The 18,290-nt window shown below is 41.7% G+C and overlaps 1 protein-coding gene across 1 annotated transcript in view; it reads right to left on the bottom strand.

The window, feature by feature from the left end:
* The window catches only part of ndrg2 (NDRG family member 2), a 53,409-nt gene that overhangs the window by 13,920 nt on the left and 21,199 nt on the right, over positions 1–18,290 (bottom strand). The gene's annotated exons all lie outside the window — the stretch shown is intronic.

The following is an 18,290-nucleotide window of genomic DNA, read 5'->3' as shown; positions in this document are numbered from 1 at the left end:
GAGAATTAATTAGCCTTAACCGAGTGCACCGAGATAGGAGCACACAACAATGTTGGCATTATTCAACCTTTATATCCCTTAATGATCATTCAAATGTGACCTTTCGGAGCAGGCTGATGGCATTTAGACGAATCAAGAACACATGGTAGCATGTAAACACACTGCATGGAAACGTTTAGTACAGTTGGAGTACACGGCTCTATGGGAAAAGTCTGGCATGGCGTTAAAAACTGTGTGAGTGTTGTAATTTAAGGGGGTCTCAAGAAGCCACAGCAGCCCTGTTTTTCCTTCCAATGCTTCCCTAAAGCGGCCTGTTATTGCTTCAGTATTACTGAGCGTAAAGCACAGAACAGCTGGGTGTTAAGACTATTAAGGGACAGTGGTAGCCTAATGGGTAGAGCTTTGGGCTATTAATCGGAAGATTGTTGGTTCAAATCCAGACTCTACTCTCTGAACCCCTAAGGACTTATTTTTATATTCTTGTTTCAGTGCACTGACTCCATCTACAGTCACATTTCTTAAATAGTTCAGATCTTTATTCCACATAGTGCTCGCTCCACCCACAGGTCTCCTCACTGATCATCTCAGAGCGCTAAAAAAATTAGAAGGTGAGATTCTATAACAGAAAAGGTAACCAGAGCACTCATGGACAATTTTGTATCTCCAGTTCACCTCACTTGCATGTCTTTGGACTGTGGGAGGAAAACGGAGCTCCAGGAGACACACGCAGACACAGGGAAAGCATGCAAATTCCACGCAGAAAGGACCCGGACCGCTCCACCTGGGAATCGAATCTGTGAGGCAACAGTGCTACCCACCAAGCCACTGTGCCACCTGATTTATTGCCATAAAGCACAGGATAATCATTTGAAAGTCACAGATGTTGTGAACTACAAGATTCTTAATACACTTAAGTTTGCTGCATGAAATATACTGCACCTGGTATCAAACACACTTAATATGTTTAAGTCACATACGTAAAATAATGGTTGTTATATTTAGACATGCCTGCAGTTCAGAAAAAACAGTTGAGAACATAATGTCACTGCTAAGTCAAAATGTACAATTTACAAAATACCTTTACCACAAGACAGCCAACAATCTAGAAAGGTAAGACTTGCAAATCTGTTTTTACCCTGGTCACTGACAGCTTACTATACCATTAGCTCAGACGTGCAACCTCTGGAGAGTAGGCGAGCGCTTCTCTGGTGTATCACTAGGGAGCTTCAGTCAGTGTTAGTGTGACAGATTTGACACTGAGATGACACAGTGAGTCTCTCTAAAGCAAATCAAGTCTAATCTCTCACTCACCACCATGTTTGACTGTTGGTATGACGTTCTTATGGTGGAATACAAGACCAGCTTTACACCAGGTGGAACGGAACCCATGTCTTCCAGAAATTAGTCTACAGAACATTATCCCAAAAGTGTGGTGTTCTTTTTGGTCAGCATTGGTGTGCACCTTGCTATTCCCCCACGGCTGTCATTCCCCCCCCCCCCCCGTGCCTTTCTTATTTCTTATTTCTTATTGTTTATAATCGGTAAAACACGCTAGCACACCAGAGCTGACATTTCAAACTCGTCGGTTCGAAACTCTGCTCTGCCATCCAGCTATTGGCTGTTGTTCATACAGGGTGGGAAGCCGGATAGGGACCTCATAACTGATGCATTTACAACCTCTGCTGGCTGATTGATGGCGCCTGAACAGAGTTGAGGAATAATGCTGATCAGGGTGTGGCTCTCCGTACAGAAAGCTGATCCACATATGAACTCGCCTACTGCACACGTGTCGGAGTCTCACTTTCCTCAATCAGAAGTGGAGATCTGCATCAGTAGAGAGGAAGCGTATTGCAATTGGGTAATTGGACACGACTAGATTGGGTGGGGGGGGGGGGGGGGGGCAAAGTTGTGTTAACTTGGGTTATATTTATCTAATATTAAAAGCAGTTTGATGATCTGAACCATGTGGGTGTGACAAGTACACAAAAGTAGAAGAAATTAAGAAGAGGGTGAAATACTTTTTCACAGTACTGTTTATCACACATGCTGTCTAAATAATCAGTAATAGATTTCAAGTTCTTAGGACAAATGCTTATTATCAGAAAAGTAACTATACAGAAATGATGTGTCTGTAAAATGCATTATACTCGTATATTCATTGCACACATCTGCAGACAAAAATTTCTACTTCTGCAGATTCACACTGTTACCAGCAGATGGCGCTAAAATCCAATAAGTGACACATGCGACTATAAACAGTATATGTTCAACAAGCAGATCATAAACATCTCACACAAGGCTCTTTATCACATTCAGCCTAAAGGGACAGTGTAATTACAGAAGAGGTGGTGAAACTGCTAATTTGCTATGCACAACCAGCAAACAGGAGTCAAACTTGTTCAGCCGGCATGTCTTTAGTTAATCCGATCTCTCGAGGCATCTAACAGCCATCATCATGTTTGTCTGAGCTTGTATTCTCATAAAAAGTGAAATAAAATGTGCAGTAAAGCTATAAAAGGAGGATAAAGGCAAATTGTGAGAATATTACATTTGTGTATTAATAACAACCTGTGTAAGAACATTTGAACTGACGCAACATGGAGTGAAGATAGACTAAAGGCAAGGGAGGCTCACTCCTAGGGGCGATTGGGCTACGCACCACCAAAGGGCGAAGGGGAAGAATTTTTTGGACAGTTTGTTTTGCCTTTGAATATCATAGTCCAATCAGCGTCAAGTTGTGCTCTGTACAGCAGCGCTTTCCAACCTTTTTTTGTACCATGGACCGGTTTCATATAAGATATAATTTCACAGACCGGCGGGGGCGGGAGGATTTAAAATAGAAGAACTATAGAATGGAAAATCGGTGGGAACCCTGAGCTTTTTTCGCTGCAACAAGACGCTGCTCCCACCTAGTGGTGATTAGAGACACTAACACCCCAAGAGTATTGGAAATTTAATTGCTTGTAGCGATTTGTAATTATTTATCCCGCCCGGTGGTTGGGGATCACTGCAGTACAGTACCGCCCCATTTGGGCGATTTCAGTCTGATTGCAAACCGCCCAGATTGCTCATATAGACTCTCATGTTGAGGCTTATTTATCAACTGTAGTCCCTGCAATGCAATCCCAATTGGTTCTGGGGGGGCTAGCCCTTCTGTGCTTGCGACATATGTAACCTGGTGTAAGGATAAGTGCCAAGGTTCAATTTCACCACAGGTATCATTCCATTTTCCCTTAATATTCCTTGGTATTTCTGTGAATCGATTATGCTGGTCACATGGACAAGACTGACCTTCATGCTTGACTGTAATAGGATAGTGGGATAGTATTCATGTGGTTATAAGCCTCGCCTTGCTTGCACCAGACAAACTGCTGGCCACGGTGGCCAAACAATTTGAGTTTTTACTCGTCACCCCAGACAACTGTGTCCCAGAACTTTGCAGACCTGGCCAAATTTCCTTCTGGGGTATTCCAGTTGACCCTTTCTGTGCTTCTCGGTCAAGACTGGCATGCATCATGAAGTCTGAATACTTTTTGAGCACAAAATATAATTAAACTTTACTATATATATATATATATATATATATATAAAATGTAAAAAAATTAAGAAAAACCACAGGAATGAGAAGGTGTGTCCAAACTTTTGGCCTGTACTGTGTGTGTACAGTGTATCACAAAAGTGAGTACACCCCTCACATTTCTGCAGATATTTAAGTATATCTTTTCATGGGACAACACTGACAAAATGACACTTTGACACAATGAAAAGTAGTCTGTGTGCAGCTTATATAACAGTGTAAATTTATTCTTCCCTCAAAATAACTCAATATACAGCCATTAATGTCTAAACCACCGGCAACAAAAGTGAGTACACCCCATAGTGAAAGTTCCTGAAGTGTCAATATTTTGTGTGGCCACCATTATTTCCCAGAACTGCCTTAACTCTCCTGGGCATGGAGTTTACCAGAGCTTCACAGGTTGCCACTGGAATGCTTTTCCACTCCTCCATGACGACATCACGGAGCTGGCGGATATTCGAGACTTTGCGCTCCTCCACCTTCCGCTTGAGGATGCCCCAAAGATGTTCTATTGGGTTTAGGTCTGGAGACATGCTTGGCCAGTCCATCACCTTTACCCTCAGCCTCTTCAATAAAGCAGTGGTCGTCTTAGAGGTGTGTTTGGGGTCATTATCATGCTGGAACACTGCCCTGCGACCCAGTTTCCGGAGGGAGGGGATCATGCTCTGCTTCAGTATTTCACAGTACATATTGGAGTTCATGTGTCCCTCAATGAAATGTAACTCCCCAACACCTGCTGCACTCATGCAGCCCCAGACCATGGCATTCCCACCACCATGCTTGACTGTAGGCATGACACACTTATCTTTGTACTCCTCACCTGATTGCCGCCACACATGCTTGAGACCGTCTGAACCAAACAAATTAATCTTGGTCTCATCAGACCATAGGACATGGTTCCAGTAATCCATGTCCTTTGTTGACATGTCTTCAGCAAACTGTTTGCGGGCTTTCTTGTGTAGAGACTTCAGAAGAGGCTTCCTTCTGGGGTGACAGCCATGCAGACCAATTTGATGTAGTGTGCGGCGTATGGTCTGAGCACTGACAGGCTGACCCCCCACCTTTTCAATCTCTGCAGCAATGCTGACAGCACTCCTGCACCTATCTTTCAAAGACAGCAGTTGGATGTGACGCTGAGCACGTGCACTCAGCTTCTTTGGACGACCAACGCAAGGTCTGTTCTGAGTGGACCCTGCTCTTTTAAAACGCTGGATGATCTTGGCCACTGTGCTGCAGCTCAGTTTCAGGGTGTTGGCAATCTTCTTGTAGCCTTGGCCATCTTCATGTAGCGCAACAATTCGTCTTTTAAGATCCTCAGAGAGTTCTTTGCCATGAGGTGCCATGTTGGAACTTTCAGTGACCAGTATGAGAGAGTGTGAGAGCTGTACTACTAAATTGAACACACCTGCTCCCTATGCACACCCGAGACCTAGTAACACTAGCGAGTCACATGACATTTTGGAGGGAAAATGACAAGCAATGCTCAATTTGGACATTTAGGGGTGTAGTCTCTTAGGGGTGTACTCACTTTTGTTGCCGGTGGTTTAGACATTAATGGCTGTATATTGAGTTATTTTGAGGGAAGAATAAATTTACACTGTTATATAAGCTGCACACAGACTACTTTTCATTGTGTCAAAGTGTCATTTTGTCAGTGTTGTCCCATGAAAAGATATACTTAAATATCTGCAGAAATGTGAGGGGTGTACTCACTTTTGTGATACACTGTATATATATATATATATATATATATATATATATATATATATATACATACATACACAGTACAGGCCAAAAGTTTGGACACACCTTCTCATTCCTGTGGTTTTTCTTAATTTTTTAAAATTTTCTACATTGTAGATTAATACTTAAGACATCCAAACTATGAAGGAACACGTATGGAATTATGTAGTAAACAGAAAAGTGTTAAACAAACCAGAATATGTTTTATATTTTAGATTCTTCAGAGTAGCCATCTTTTGCTTTAATGACAGATTTGCACACTCTTTGAAATTTTCTCAACCAGCTTTATTAGGTTTCCACCTGGAATGGTTTTCCACGAATGTTTGTGCCTTGTCTAGAGTGAATTTTTGGAATTTGTTGCTTTTTTAATGTGTTTGAGACCATCAGTTGGGTTGTGCAGAGGTAGAGTTGGTAAAATATAAAACATATTCTGGTTTGTTTAACACTTTTTGGTTCACTACATAATTCTTCATAGTTTGGATGTCTTCAGTATTAATCTACAGGGTGGGCCATTTATATGGATACACCTAAATAAAATGGGAATGGTTGGTGATATTAACTTCCTGTTTGTGGCACATTAGTATATGGGAGGGGGAAAACTTTTCAAGATGGGTGGTGACCATGGCGGCCATTTTGAAGTCGGCCATTTTGGATCCAACTTTAGTTTTTTCAATAGGAAGAGGGTCATGTGACACATCAAACTTATTGAGAATTTCACAAGAAAAACAATGATGTGCTTGGTTTTAACGTAACTTTATTCTTTCATGAGTTATTTACAAGTTTATGACCACTTATAAAATGTGTTCAAAGTGCTGCCCATTGTGTTGGATTGTCAATGCAACCCTCTTCTCCCACTCTTCACACACTGATAGCAACACCGCAGAAGAAATGCTAGCACAGGCTTCCAGTATCCGTAGTTTCAGGTGCTGCACATCTCGTATCTTCACAGCATAGACAATTGCCTTCAGATGACCCCAAAGATAAAAGTCTAAGGGGGTCAGATCGGGAGACCTTGGGGGCCATTCAACTGGCCCACGACGACCAATACACTTTCCAGGAAACTGTTCATCTAGGAATGCTCGGACCTTACACCCATAATGTGGTGGTGCACCATCTTGCTGGAAAAACTCAGGGAACGTGCCAGCTTCAGTGCATAAAGAGGGAAACACATCATCATGTAGCAATTTCAAATATCCAGTGGCCTTGAGGTTTCCATTGATGAAGAATGGCCCCACTATCTTTGTACCCCATATACCACACCATACCATCAATTTTTGTGTTCCAACAGTCTTGGAGGGATCTATCCAATGTGGGTTAGTGTCAGACCAATAGCGGTGGTTTTGTTTGTTAACTTCACCATTCACATAAAAGTTTGCCTCATCACTGAACAAAATGTTCTGTGTAAACTGAGGGTCCTGTTCCAATTTTTGTTTTGCCCATTCTGCAAATTCAGTGCGCCGATCTGGGTCATCCTCATTGAGATGCTGCAGCAGCTGGAGTTTGTAAGGGTGCCATTTGTGAGTAGCTAATATCTGCCGAAGGGATGTTCGACTGATGCCACTCTCCAGTGACATGCGGCGAGTGCTACGCTGTGGGCTCTTGCTGAATGAAGCTAGGACAGCCACTGATGTTTCTTCATTAGTGACAGTTTTCATGCGTCCACATTTTGGCAAATCCAACACTGAACCAGTTTCACGAAACTTGGCAAGCAGTTTGCTAACTGTAGCATGGGAGATGGGTGGTCTCGTACGGTGTCTTGCATTGAAATCTGCTGCAATGACCCGGGTACTGCGTTCACCAGACATCAACACAATTTCTATCCGCTCCTCACGTGTTAACCTCTGCGACATGTCAATGGCTGTAAACAAAGAGAAGCTTGTAAATAACTCATGAAAGAATAAAGTTACGTTAAAACCAAGCACACCATTGTTTTTCTTGTGAAATTCTCAATAAGTTTGATGTGTCACATGACCCTCTTCCCATTGAAAAAACTAAAGTTGGATCCAAAATGGCCGACTTCAAAATGGCCGCCATGGTCACCACCCATCTTGAAAAGTTTTCCCCCTCCCATATACTAATGTGCCACAAACAGGAAGTTAATATCACCAACCATTCCCATTTTATTTAGGTGTATCCATATAAATGGCCCACCCTGTACAATGTAGAAAATAAAAATAATCAAGAAAAAACATTGAAGAGAAGGTGTGTCCAAACTTTTGGCTGGTGTGTCCAAACTTTTGGCCTGTACTGTATATATATAGTGGGTAGCACTGTCGCCTCACAGCAAGAAGGTCCTGGGTTCGATCCTCAGGTGGGGCGGTCCAGGTCCTTTCTGTGCGGAGTTTGCATGTTCTCCTCGTGTCTGCGTGGGTTTCCTTCGGGAGCTCCGGTTTCCTCCCACAGTCCAAAAACATGCAGTTAGATTAATTGGAGACACTGAATTGCCCTATAGGTAGGTGTATGTGTGTCTGCCCTGCGATGGACTGCACCCCGTCCAGGGTGAAATGGAGATACAAAATTGTCCATGACTGTGTTTGATATTAAAACTTGTGAACTGATGAATCTTGTGTAACAAATAACTACTGCTTCTGTCATGAATGTAACCAAAGTGTGTAAAAACATGACGTTAAAATCCTAATAAATAAATAAATAAATAGCTTGTAATATATATTATATGCTGTATCATTATATTAATATTTTTTATTAAATCTCTTATTGGGAATAAGAAATTTTAGCATTGATTTTTAAATACAATTTTTAAATGTCAAATTTCATGTTTTTCCCCCCACAAATTTAGGTTTAAGTGAACAATTTCCATTTATTTAATTTAACATGGAAAAAAATTTAAGTGTTAAAAATTTGCATAAAAATTTTGTTTATTTTTCCCCACAATAAATTTGAAACAGCAAATAAATAGCAGTTGTGTTGATGTGTTTTCCCCCACTTATGCATAATTCTATTAATTTTTTTATAACTTTAATGTTTTAAAAACATTTTTTATCAATAACACAATTTTATATAATTGAAATTTAAATCGTATTTTGTATTGTATTGTATATACTGTACATATTTTACATTTATTTTTGTACCGTATTTTGTAGTTTTTGTTTGTTTAGATTTTAACGTCATGTTTAACACATATGTGTCATTTTATGGCATGATCAGTATTATGTTTGGATCTGGTTATTGTATTTGTCTTTATATTTTGGGCCCATTTTATATTTTTGTATATTTTGTAGAATATTCAGATCTAATTCAAGATTATTATGATTCCTGCAACAGGAGTGGAAGGTTGGTGACTGTACAAGAGCAAACAGCATAAGCATTACTACAGGCCTGTTATGAAATGCCATCTGTTGTTGCCTGATCAAATGTCAGCACATTGGACAGACTGTACACAACTACTGATAACACTGGTGCAATCCCAAAAGCCAAAGCACGGACTGTCAGTGACTGACAGATATTTCTCAGTATGTGTTTATGCATCTGTTTGTGGCAGGCAAGCTTGAACAATTGTATCCAATGCACATTAATAATAATAATAATAATAAAATCATATTGAACGGTTAGACATATGTCTTCCATCCTTATATCTGTGTTATAATGGTGTAAATTAGTTAAACTCAACACGGGTAACCTTCTGTAACTATCTCAGAGTAAACAGAGCAAGTGAAGCAATAAATGCAAATATACAAGTATTAAAATCAACAAAGATGAGTCACACAATGCATGATATTGAATTCCCACACACTGCAACTTTCTTCCACAACAAACTAATTAAAACAGATTCTCAGCTTCATATGCTGAGGATAATTAAATGGAAAAAAAAAGCTTATATCTGAGTGAAACTAACCGTTATCAAATAAACAACAGACAAGTCAATGCACAGATAACATACAGGCGAAACAGGCAGCCAACATGCACATGACTTGAAGTCTTAGGGTCTGAGGACTAAAAATCTTATATCTAAGTGATGTGTAGAAAGAAACTAATCATTATCAAATAAACAACAGACAAGTCAATGCAACCATCGTGCACAACTGAGGTCTAAAGACTAAATCTAAATCTGTCCTCGGTTGAAACAGTTTCTACAGAAATACAAACTGCTTCTCTCCTAAGCCTATTGAGCTTTTGTGGCAAACAGTCACCCAATCCTAAGACCAACATGTGCAATGCCAAGTGTCAGCTTGTTAACATGATCCTGAGAATTAAATACGATTCTCTGCTTCATATGTTGGGGACAATTTTGTCTGCATATTTAATTGAATTTTAAAGCTTATATCTGAGTGACGAGTAGAAAGAGTTATCAAACTGTTATCAAATAAACAACAGACAAATCAATGCACAGATAACATACAGCAAGACAGGCAACCAATGTGCTCATGACTGAGGTCTAAGAGCTTTTTGGCAAAGTCACCCAATCCTAAGATCAACATGTGCAATGCCAAGGGTCGGCTTGTTAACATGATCTTGAGAACGATGAATCAGTGTACTACCTGACATAGTAATGAGGGGGAAAGATTCTTAGATGCATTTTTATTTTCCCTTAAATATTTACATATACACTGATCTTCCTAATCTTGAGTATACACACAACAACTAAAAAGTCGCCTAGTGGTAAAACAAGCTAATACACCAGATGAGGGATAATGCGTTGATCAGGGTGTGGCTCTCCGTGCACAAGGCTGATCCACATATGAACTCGCCTCGTGCAGGTGAAAAGATGCCCTGACTGTGGAGAGCAGCAGGCTATTGCACAAAGAGCCTAATCGTGTACTGAGAGACATGCTATGCCGCTCTGTAATTATTCCCACCCCTTGTGAAGGTGTCTCGACGCACCACCAGAGGTTGTATTTGCAGCAGCAGTGAGCACACCAGTTGTCCTTATTGTTGGATGGCCAGCCAGGTCAGCAGAACAGCTGGGATTTAAACTCAAAACCATACGGTAGTGCGTTTGATCATTAAACCGCTACACCTCCCAAATGCCCCAAGATTTTATTTATACATTTGCTCCCAATTAGGCATAGCTGATTTGGGGTCCCCAGCAGTGGAAGACTAATGCGTCCAAGCAGGGCACGGAGATGGCACACACTGATCACCTTGTTCCTCCACTTTTGTACAAGCGCCTCAGCTACTAACCAGGGTCCTTACACAGCATCAAAGACCCCACCGCCCTCATTAGTAGGTATTTTCCCACACAGCAGACTACTGGCCGATTTGTCTACTGCAGGCACTGCTAGCAGGCGTCCAGCCTAAAGGTAGCAGAGATGAGATTCGAACTCTGACAGTTTAGAATCCCAGCGCTGGTGTGCTAGCAGAATATCCTGTAGATTTTGTCTTCTTAATACTTAAAAAATACTTTGGACCATAATCAATGCTTTTGTTTCAAGAGGCTACAGGCTACAGAAACTAACTATGTGCAGCAGAGATGATTTGCTGCTTCCAATAAGTGTACCGCCTATTATTATTTTAATTACACTCTTATTTTAGAGTGCAGACGCAAACAGCAGTGATACGTGTGGCCCTATTACTGAATAACAGAAAGATCTCAGTTCATGCAGCACAGTACAAAGCAGTTCTGCATAAGATTCTGCACTAATCAATGCCTCTTTCATTTCATTCTCCGCCCTTCAGCCTGTGACTGGAAAGTCGGACGTCTCCAAGGATGTCTTCATTCTTCAAATGCACTTCGAGGAAATGATAAAGTTGGAGGTTTCCAGAGCAGGGATACGTCAGTGTAAGCTATGAAGAAGTCTTTTGCAGCCTAGTGTGTGAAGCGGCCTACAGTCCACCCCACCCTCACATCTGGAGCAATTTACAAGTATTGGCAGCAGCAAAGTCATAATTATTGCAGTATTAATCATCAGTCGCACTGGAATCGTTACACAAATAGCTGTTTCAATCTTAGTCATTGTTTACATTTAATAGTCATCCTCTCTGCACTTTAGAATGTTCATAGTTCCCAAGTCTCTCAACCCACATTGTTGTTGTCCATGTACAATTGTAGACAAACTTAAAATACAGCAGGTGATTTTATATAATCTGACCAGTAAATGTGAGGTTTAAATATTAGGTTTAGGACTTAATACACATATACACACACACACTCATACACTCGGGGTTATAAGGTGAAGGCTGTGTGATTAGTTGTTGTAACAGGACGACAGCTGGCGAAGTTTCAGTGAAACGATTTCCACACTGCTGCTCACAGGGGACGATACGGAACAAACACACACACACACACACACACACACACACACACACACACACACACACACACACACACACACACACACACACACACACACACACACACACACACACACTCCTTTTCCCCTTTCCTGCCCATTTTCCACTTTCTTGCTTTCCTACTTTGACCTTCTTCTCTATTCAACCTTCCTTGTTTTGGTAGTTGGGTAGAATCTAGCTGCAGGTATACTGTATATGTATGCAGGTTTTTATAAATGTAAATAAAGAAACATAAGCTGCTAAATGTGTGCGTTTTGCTGACATGTCCCTTGTGACTTGTCACCGTATTAATATAATGGTATAATTCTATTATGGTAGGAGTGGTCTCATCCAGGGTCGTCCCCACCCGCAGGAGTCACTAAGCTGTTTAATACACATGAAAACATGTTGTTTTTGACAGGACATGTTATTACAGGTTACACAAGATTTATTAGTTCAAGTTATCAAACACAGTCATGGACAATTTTGTGTCTCCAATTTACCTCACTTGCATGTCTTTGGACTGTGGGAGGAAACCAGAGATCCCGGAGAAAATCCATGCAGACACGGGGGAACATGCAAACTTCACATAAAAAGGACCCGGACTGCTCCACCTGGGAATCGAACACAGGACCTTCTTGTGTGAGGCGACAGTGCTACCCACCGAGCCACTGTGTCGCCAAGATCTCACCAGAAATGCAAAAAAATTTATACCATAATGCAATCATGCAGTGTTGACAGTTGTCAAATACTTTACCAAGACATTTTGTCATTGTTGGAATTTGGTTCGTGTTTGCAAACGTTTGGACACCGCAGCTCAAATTTAACATCAAGCCAAAGGTGTCCCTGAAAGTTCACTAATAAACGTGTGTTTTGCAGATTTGTAACTGAAGTCTACATTTTCACCTGGAAAATCAATAAAGAAAAGAATTTGACCAGTAGTCCAAACATTTTGCACAAGACCATACAGTTGTGCAAGATTCATGCATAAAACAGTCACACACAGCATTTCTGTGACCACATTATGTGAACATAACTTCAAACTGTTCAGTACAGGTTATAAAGGTCTGAAGGAACTCCAGTGACCTGCACAGAGCCCTGGCCTCAACCCAATTGAACACTTCTGGGATAAACATTTAAAAGCCAGCCAGGCCTGTTGGTCTACCATCGGTGTCTGGTATCAAAATTGTACTTTAAGGCACCTAGGTGGCGCAGTGGGATAATCCGCTAGTACACCAGTGTCGAGATTCGAATCTTGGCTCTGCTACCGGTTGGCTGGGCGCCCTTTAGCAGGCACAACTGACTAATGCCTGCAGCAGATAAAACTGGCCTCCAGTCTGCTGGGTGAGAAAGACCGGACTAAAATGTGGGGTTATCAACGCTGTGTGAGGACCTTGGTTGCCCAGGGCACCTGCCTGTACAGAAATTGGAGAAGCGCAGAAATTGGGGTGTGGCTCTCCGTACCTCACGGGCAAATCCACCAGTGTGGGAGAGTAAAAAGGGATTGGTGGACTGCACACACATCGGAGGTAGTATGTGTCAGGCGAATATACACCCTCCTTGGGCATCATCGGGTACCCAGCAGAGGATTGGCTACTCTAAATTGGAAGGAAAACTGGCACAAATTCTGACAGTTACACTCCGAACACCCTCCCAGAAGAGTAAAAGCTGTTATAGCTATAAGGAATTAGTGAGGGGGCAGGCGCAGCAGACTTATAGACAGGTCATAGTTTGGCCATATTGTAAACATGTAAGGTTTGCTTCCTTGGTTTGGTCATCCGTCTGTACATTCAACATAAAAAAAGTCACAAATCTCGTCAGTAATCAAACCTAATAGATGATTTAGCACTGCAAGCACAGCCAGACGAAAAATGTACTCTCAAATAAACTCAAAAACAACCCGGCTCATTGGAAAAACAAACCTAAAAATAGTGAGTGTATTTTATGCATGCACATATATTATCACCTTTTCTGAATTAATAACAGGATGATCACACTTACATGATAGACAGTTGGGCTTGCAGTGCCTTCCAGAAGAAGAGTACAAATAAACACTATATATAATATATTCAGAGTTTCAATACTCTCAGTTATATAATAGATGTAGAAAAATGTGTCCATTTACTGTATGTGTAAATATAATGTCGTATAAAAGCAGATGCTTATTTGATGTGTTTCATTTTCATTGACATTACATTTTCAGTACAATTAAATTCTTTCTTCGCATATCCCAGCTTGTTTTGGAAGCTGGGGTCAGAGCACAGGGTCAGCCATCGTACAGCGCCCCTGGAGCAGACAGGGTTAAGGGCCTTGCTCAAGGACCCAACAGTGGTTAGAGGGTAAGAAAGTCGGATCATAGGTCCTCATAACTGGTGCGACTGCGGCCCCTGCTGGCTGACTGATGGCGCCCGCACAGGGCTGAGGAATAATGCTGATGGGGTGTGGCCCTCCATACACAGTGCCTGTCAAGTGTATGAACTCGACTCGTGCAGGTGAAAAATGCACTATCTGTACTGACTGTACCCTCCCAGATGGAGGGGGCGTATGTCAGTTAAGAGGCGGTGAAGGGTCGAATCAGTATAAAGGACGCATTCAGGGTAACTGGACACCACTAGACTGGGGGATAAAAATTGGGGGAAAAATAGGGGGGAAAATATTTTTTAACAAAAGGACCCAACAGTGGCCTGGATTTGAACCGGCAATCTTCCGGTTGATAGCCCAAAGCTCTACCCACTAGGCTATCACTGTCCCTAAAACGACTTACAACTGAGAGTATACATTGCAAGCAACTGAGGGTTAAAACTGGCAAGCTGGCAGATGCTGGGCTTGGACCAGCAACCTTCGGATTACTAGTCCTGTACCTGAACCGTTGCTAGCCTTGCTCTACTGAGAGAGACAAAGAAACACACGTTTCCTAGTATTAATTCTCAGTAGAGGAGTGTCTGTTTTTTTTATGCATCTTTCTGTACAAAGGCAACCAAGGCCCTTACACAGCGTTGATAACACCACCCCTTATTCCTGCTAGAGGGTGCCCAGCCGAAAGGTAGCAGAGCCGAGATTCAAACCCGGGAGCTTAGAATCTTGGCGCTGGTGTGTTAGTGCAGTGGTCCCCAACCACCGGGCCACAGACCGGGTCATTTATTACCGGGCCACACCGAAAGAATAAATACTTTTTTTTTTTATTGAGATTTTATTGACAATCACACTCTAAAAGATGTTTTATTTTGAAAAAACTGATTCTTTTTTAATAACATCTGTCTGTTCCTCTTGACATGTTTGACGCGTTCCTATTTCAGTCATGTGATACCAAAAAATTAAGCCCACAAGCTAGCTAAAATGAGCAAACGAATGTCTTTGGAGTGTCTCGTTGCAGCAAAAAAAGCTCAGGGTTCCCACTGATTTTCCATCATTGGTGAGTTGTTTTGTTATTCAATTCGTGTTTTTTTTTTTTTTAGTTTTTTCTTCCCTTTATCTCCTAGTTTAGCGCATCAAATTTCTACCCGTCAATCATCCTCTCACTAATGCTGGTCCCTGCTCCTGACTGGGGAGGATGAGGCTGCTCCACGCCCCCTCCGACACGTGCACAGCAATCGAACATCTTATCACCTACACTTGACGAGTGCAGTGCAGTGCTGTGTACAGAGAGCCACACCCTCTACCGCACTCCTTTTTCATCTCCGTGCAGGCACCACCAACCAGCCAGCAGAGGTCATAATCGCACTAGTCTGAGAGAGAATCCCCATCCGGCTTAATCCTGCCCCTATCTGAACAACAGGCCAATCGTTGTTCATGTGGCTGCTCAGCCTCAGCCAGCAAGGCAGAGCCGAGATTCGATACAATATATTCGAGATCTCAGCTCTGGTGAACAGTGTGTTTTCACCGCTGCGCCACCTGAGCGGCTTATATGAAACTGGTCCGAGGTGCAAAAAAAGGGTGGGTACCGCTGTGCTAGGGGACTATCCCGCTGTGCCACCCAGGCACCCAGGTGTTTGGTTTTTTACTACTCAGACATCAGAAATTTCAAGTCCTGACATTTATAGTAACAGAGCAATTTATTTAAATATATCGTGAATATGTGAATCATCTTAATCTGTTGTCTATGATATCAGATCATAATCACACAATGGCGTATTCTTTCTACTAAACTTATAACACAATAAAGCAGTTGTACAGAGCTAAACACTACTTGCTTTGACTCGGTTCCTCACAAACACCCTAAATCACTGGTTTCACCCACTACTGCAGTATGAAAAAGTTATTCAAGTGTTTAGTACATGAATACAGAGCTACAGAGAACACAGATGACATGGAAGTACATGAAGAAATAAAAAACAACATATTTGGGTAGATACATGGCATATTTTTGTCATGAGGCTACGTCTTGCGATTTAGTCAACCACAGAATGAATGGTATTCATATTTAGAATGATCAAATAAAAATACATTATGTACCGTTTAGGAAAAACAGTTTGTTTGTTTGTTTATTAGGATTTTAACATCATGTTTTACACTTTGGTTACATTCATGACAGACACGGTGGTTACTCGTTACACAAGACTCATCAGTTCACAAGGTTATATCAAACACAGTCATGGACAATTTTGTATCTCCAATTCACCTCACCTGCATGTCTTTGGACTGTGGGAGGAAACCGGAGCACCCGGATGAAACCAACACAGACATGGGAAGAACATGCAAACTCCACACAGAAAGGACCCGGACCGCCCCACCTGGGGCTCGAACCCAGGACCCTCTTGCCGTGAGGTGACAGTGCTACCCACTTAACCACTGTGCCACCCTAAGAAAAACAGTAAACAAGACTTTCTGTACGTGAACCTCTATCTATAAATACTGTAGTTTGTAACTAGCTCTTGTAATAATATAATAGCCTGTCCACTTCGATCTCAAATACAGGGTCAAGAAACTAGATACCAAGACACAACAATAAGGGAGTTTGAGATCACTGCGCAGCAGAAGTGGGTGTTTGTGGGGTACATTGTTAATTAATAAATCTAGAAACCATAATCCCTTAAACAATGTAAAATAATGCCTTTATTACACCTGACAAGGACGCTGTAAAAGAATTGTGCTTAAACTTATTACTAAAATAAAAGATCTACACACAATAAAAGTGGGCACGCCAACATCACACATGGGCGAGTAATAAGGGGCTATTTCTGATTAATTACAAACACCAGAAATTGACAGATTTTAAATTAATGATTGTACACCAGTAGGTGCTTGTGTAGCACAGCAGTCTATTACACTAGCCCTTCACCACTGAGGTCAAGGTTTGAATTTCAGAGCAGCCATCAGCCAGCTGGGTGTCCACACAGACACCGTTGGCTATGTCTAGAGATGAAGGGTGATCGAGGGAGTGGTTTGGGGCATCCTGACTAATACCAAAGTCCTGCAATGGTTTATCACCTTGTCCATAGTACACAGATCAGGCATAACATTATGACCACCTTTCTAATATTGTGTTGGTCTCCCTTTTGCTGCCAAAACAGCCATGCAACTGCGATGTATTGTGTATGACGACACCTTTATATCAGATCCAGAATCAGAAACTTCTTCAGCAATTGATGAATTGGACCACAGGGGCCAGCCTTCGCTCCCCATGTGCATCAAAAAGCCTTGGCTGCCCATGACCCTGTCACCGGTTTACCACTGTTCCTTCCTTGGACCACTTCTCATAGATACTGACCACTGCAGACCGGGAACACCCCACAAGAGCTGCAGTTTTGGAGATGCTCTGACCCAGTCGTCTAGCCATCACAATTTCGCCCTTGACAAACTCGCTCAAATCCTTACGCTCGCCCATTTTTCCTGCTTCTAACACATCAACTTTGAGGATAAAATGTTCACTTGCTGCCCAATAGATCCCACCCACTAACAGGTGCCGTGATAAAGAGATAATCAGTGTTATTCACTTCACCTGTCAGTGGTCATAATGTTATGTCCAGTCAGTGTATTTCTGCCAGGACAAAACAGTTGATAATAATTCTATTGATCTTTATGAGAACAATCTAAGACAGGCTTAATCTGTTTCTGAATATAATTATGGGTCACATGTAAATGTCCTACATGAATCAGGGAGCGGGTGCAGCAAGCATATGGACAGGCCATAGTTTTGGCCATATTGTAAACACTTAAGGTTTTCTTCCTTGGTTTGGTCATCCGTCTGTACATTCAACATAAACACAGATGAAAATCTTGTTTAATTGAAAACCTAATTTACATTTTCGGCATTTAGCAGACGGCTTTTATCCAAAGCGACTTACAGTACTGTGACAGTATATTGTCTAAGCAATTACGGGTTAAGGGCCTTGCTCAAGGGCCCAACAAAGGCAACCTGGCAGTGGTGGGGCTTGAACCAGCAACCTTTGGATTACTAGTCCAGTACCTTAACCACTAGGCTACAACTGCCCCTGTAATTAAGCCTAATAGATAATTTAGCACAGTCAGGCTGAAAATGTACTTTTAATTAACTCAAGAACAACCCAGCTCGGTGGAAAAACATACCTTAAAATAGTGACCGTACTTGTTGTATGCACATTTATTATCATATTATCATTTCTGGATAAATAACAGGATGATCACACTTCCATGATAGACAGTTGGGCTAAGTATACTAATTAGACATACTACATAGTACAGTAGCGTACAATAAGGGACACAGCCATTGCATTGCCATTATACTGTATCTTTGAGCTCCACCTTCAGGAGATCGGCTTCAAAA

The sequence above is a fragment of the Trichomycterus rosablanca genome, chromosome 14 (genome assembly GCF_030014385.1).
Source record: "Trichomycterus rosablanca isolate fTriRos1 chromosome 14, fTriRos1.hap1, whole genome shotgun sequence".
NCBI lineage: Eukaryota > Metazoa > Chordata > Actinopteri > Siluriformes > Trichomycteridae > Trichomycterus > Trichomycterus rosablanca.
This window is presented reverse-complemented; position numbering and strand designations above follow the sequence as displayed.